Genomic DNA, 4727 nt, shown 5'->3' with positions numbered 1-4727 from the left:
ATCTGGCGCGGCGGCCCCGCCCCCCGGGACAGACGGCCCCGCCCCACCTGGCGGGAGCGGCGACCCCTCCACCAGAGTGCCCTCCGGGCTTTCAGCCGCCTCGGGCTGACTGCTGCCGAGGTCGGGCAGGCCAAGGCCACTGAATGGAAGCCCCAGGACTGGGCCCTTCAGAGGTCTCTGGACTTTGGGGGGGGGAGGGGGCACGGGGGTGTCGCAACAAACTTCACTTCCTCTATTTGTCTCTTTAGGACAAGGCAGATCCATCCAACTTACAGCTGTCATAACTGCTGTGTGGCCTCAGGCCAGTGACTTGACCACTCTGTGCCTTAGTTTCCTCAGCTGTAGCAGGAACCCGATGATGCCTCTCCACGGGTTGGCTGGCATGTTTGTGGAGACTGGAGGAACGGGGCCTGTGAGATCAGCCTGCTCCTCTTCCGATCGGATCGGCCTCCTGAGGAGGGGTGGCCCCTAGGAGAGGCTGACGTTTTCCATCCTGACTTAACCTACTTTCTTCCCAGATCCAGCTGTGGGGCGGCAGATGGGCTTGGGGGCCACCTGGGTCAGTCCAGTCCCTGAAGGTGGGCTGACCTTTCTCAGGAAGACCCAGAGAGTTCTAAGGCTCCAACCTGCCCAAGACTTCCCAGCTGCTCAAGGACAGCCAACAGGGTTAGGCTCCAGGGTTCTTTGACTCCAGATTTGGTGTTTGTCCCTGGCTGCAGCCAGGATGGGGGAAGTCATGAGAAAGAGGCAGACTGTGCTTTAGACCTGAGCCAGGTTGCTGTGGGTCATGACAGGCCGGGGCCGGGTCAGAGGAGGCCCTCGGCCTGGCTGGGGAGAAGGCTGGAGACTGAACCCTGGGGCCTGTGGATTAGGGACAGCTAAGTAGCCAGGGGAGGGATTCCCACGAGTTGGGTTGAAATAAACCAGAACTAACATTCAGGTATCTGAAAATGGAAAGAGTGAGCTCCCTGTCCTTGGAGGTATGCAAGCAGAAAAGGCATCCTTGGTAGAGGGCAGCCAAGGAGACTTTTCATAGAGATCTAGACCCCCAGTTCCCCTTCACCCCTGGCCTCAGTGACTCATGTCATCCCGAATACTACCTTGCTCAGACTCCAGATTTAGCCTGTCTGGCCACGCCCTCTGAGGGAGTAAAATTAGTGGTGTACTTTAGAAAGGGGTGCCCAGGGCCAAGAGAGGCCTTGAAGGCCCAGATCCCGAGGTTCGGCCTGGACACCCAGCTCTCTTTGTTTGCCTGCCGGAAATGGCTGCTGTGGAAAATTACCCAGAACAGGGGTGGCCAGGAGCCATGGGGGACTCCAGACAACACTTCCCCTCCTGCAGTGGCCTTGCTTAGGAACCCACTCAGGGCCTGGATCCTTCAGGAGGCGTTGGCCATCTGGTGACCTGCCTGATTGCCCGGGAGGGGAGGGGGCTGCTGAGTGAACCTAAAGACCACCTTCTTCAGACTCAGGAAGCGGGTCTGGTTTTCCACCTACTTGCTGTGTGACCTGAAGCCACTTCACTTCACCTTTCTGAGTCAGCTAAAATGAGAATAACCCTTCCTACAGTCCCTCTGCAGAGGCCGGTAGAGTGTGTTGGAGTCACTGTCACAACAGACTTGCCTCACTGTTCCTTAAATGAGTTTACCACATATGTAAAGAGCATGGCTCAATAAATATGCAGGAGCTAGGGGAAAGAGAATAAGGTGAGGTCAAGAGGAGACCTGAAGCCCAGACTAGAAACACCAGTTGAAACCAAAGGCTGGAAGAAGCCTCTTTACATATGGGGGGGGGGGGGAACATAGTCAGGGGGTGGGCAGAGGAGTGTTCATCTTTCCCACCAAAGATACAAAACTCTGCTCCACAGCCTGAGATTACCAGGCAATCCTCAAGGCGAGGGTAGGGAAAGCCAGGCTGGGAGCTGCTGTTTTTCAGGGGAACCTGCCTCCTCCCCTTCAAAGATCCTGAGAAACTCCCTGACCCCTAGACAAGCTCCTCAGGGTCCTCTGGGCTGGGAGGGCTGAACCCACACAAGTAACCGGTGGCAGGGTGCCGATGGGCCCAGCCTCAGTGGTGGACCCCTCTGTCCTGGTGGTGTGCCCCTAGAAAGGACAGGGGGTCCCAGCCTGTCCAACAGGGCTGCAGCTGGCTGCGTCTGCACTGGCTACCATCACTGAGTGCTTACCTCGATTAGCTCACTTAGTCCTCCCAACAGTCATCAGAGGACTGGGCTGTTATCACTCCCATTTTACAGATGTGGAAACCGAGGCAGGGGAGGTGAAGTGACTTGCCCAGGACTTTGCAGCCCTGTTGCCCCTAATCATGTCAGGGGCTGGGCTGCCCGAGTCCCATGAGCTGGCATGTCACCCAGCAGGCTGGGGCAGGCCAGCCATTGGAGACCCAGGGAGAGTTGGGGCACAGAGCCAGAGAAGCCTCGCCCCAAAGGCCCTGGTGCAACCAATGGGCTCCCTGCCCAGAGTGGGGTGACGTGGCGTCAGCAAGAAACTGCTGGGAGCCAGGCCCCAGGTCACATGCCTTGTGCCTGTTCAACCTGGGGTGGGGGGTGGGGAGGGGCCGTGGGGCCAGCTGGCAGGGTCTGGGGCCAGTTGGGCCTGCTTTCTCGGCAGGGCTGCAGGCCTGACACCTGGCTGGGCCTGCCACCAGGTGTGTCCTGAACATCTGAGCCGGTGGCCCCATCCTCTGCCCCAAGGGTCCCAGCCCTCAAGATTGGACAGAAAGCCTGGCCCCTCCCTCCCAGACCTCGGTTTTGTCAGTTGTGAGATAGGGGGTCACAGGTTCCCCTTCTTTCCCTGAGCATCTTAGAGACGAGAGAGGCATCTTCTGTGGGTTCCAAGCCACGTGGTGAGTCTGCCAAGGCCACTCACATGGAACTGTGCCCACTATGGGTAGAGGGGCAGGCACTGCACAAGAAGGCTAGGCTTGGCCACCCTGGGCAGTCCCTACAGGGTACTGAGACCCCCTCTCCACTCCTGGAGGCCCCCTGTGTACTTCCCTTCCGTAGTAGCTAAGACAGACCCGCCCAGGTGATGGTCGAGGGGGCCAAGTGGCACGGACACAGCCCAAAGCCCTGCATTCCCCTCCTCTGCCTTACCCATCTGGACATAATGGAGCCAGGTGACCACTGACATGGATGATTCTGGTCCTGGATGACCGACCGTGTCTTCTCTGTGTGCACTGGGCAAGTTACTTCTACCCTCTTGAAGCCTCTCTGGGTCATCATGAGTCACTCAATAGACCGTCCACAAAGAGCTGGTTGGACCCCAAAATCTTCTGCACAGGGAGGAGTGGGGTTCACGGACATGATGGAGGGAGACATCTATCCCTTGGAGGCTAACTGGCTTTTGGGGTGAGAGGCCAGGTTGTAGACTGGAAGAGTGTCACAGAATGGGGTGGGTCAAGCTGGTGGCCGGGAGAGTAAATGGGGACCCCCGGCATCATCTGACCCTACAGGCCTAATCTAACTATCCATGGATCCCGAGTTTGAATGAATTGTCCAGTGGAGCTTTCACCAGAAGGCTGGATTGTGGCTTTTCTTAACATACTAGACTGCTGGGCAGCATGGCTCCGGGACCAGTGCCTGTTCAGCCAGCCAGGCTGTGAGCTTTCCCCTGGTCCCTGTCGGTCTCTGTGTGTCCACCCAGCCTGCTGCACTTGTAAGTGACTGTAGTAAAAAGGCCCCTGTAGGCAATGGGTTTACTGCCCAGGATTCCCTCTGACAGATCAGGAGAGTCAAGACCAGAGAGGGGCGGTGACCTGCTCAGGGACCCCCAGCGAAAGCCTGCAACCCTGGGTAGGGTGCTCCACGGTGGGCATGGGGTTGGAGAGGAGATGGCCCCAGATGGAGGAGTTCACTTAGCTTCCGGAAACATCCCCTCATGCTCAGAGCAGAGAGTTTGCTCCCTGGGATGCTGAGGGCCTGGGCTTGGAGATCCTGGCCGGACCCCTCCAAGGGCCACCCAGCAAAAGCTGGCAGGGACTCCCCTGAAAATCAACGACAGGGTGACTTATGGAAGGCCTCTCCAGTTCTGCGTGTCCCCATGCCCTAAAGACTCAAAGGCGGTGGCGCAGTGGATACAGCATCGGACTGGGAAACAGAGGACCCAGGTTCGAGACCCCGAGGTCGCCAACTTAAGCGTGGGCTCATCTGGTTTGAGCAAAAGCCCACCAGCTTGAACCCAAGGTCACTGGCTCAAGCAAGAGGTTGCTCGGTCTGCTGAAGGCCCGCAGTCAAGGCACATTTGAGAAAGCAATCAACGAACAACTAAGGTGTTGCAACGCGCAATGAAAAACTAATGATTGATGCTTCTCATCTCTCTCCATTCCTGTCTGTCTGTCCCTGTCTATTCCTCTCTCTGACTCTCTGTCTCTGTAAAAAAGAAATAAAATAAAATAAAAAGCAATACAAGACTCAAAGGAGATTCTTTTCTTAGAGAAGAGGTGGGCTGGAAAAAGACTGCTCCTCAGATGCTTCTGTGGGGGACTAGCCGGCAGAGGGACGGCGAACCATGACCGGACCCCCCCCCGGTGCCCCCTCCCGGAGCACTGCGGGGGTCCCTGCCGGTGGACGGCAAACCAGAGCTGCACGCAGCCTTCGGCCAAGCGAAGGCGCGAGCCTGCCCGAGTCCCCCAGCACCTGCTTCCAGCTGTGCCTGCAGCTGAGCTGCCTGAACGTCTCGGTTACACGTGCCTATCGATCCCTCCTGATTC

This window comes from Saccopteryx leptura, chromosome 2 (assembly GCF_036850995.1).
Source record: "Saccopteryx leptura isolate mSacLep1 chromosome 2, mSacLep1_pri_phased_curated, whole genome shotgun sequence".
NCBI lineage: Eukaryota > Metazoa > Chordata > Mammalia > Chiroptera > Emballonuridae > Saccopteryx > Saccopteryx leptura.
Note: the sequence above shows the minus strand (reverse complement) of the source record.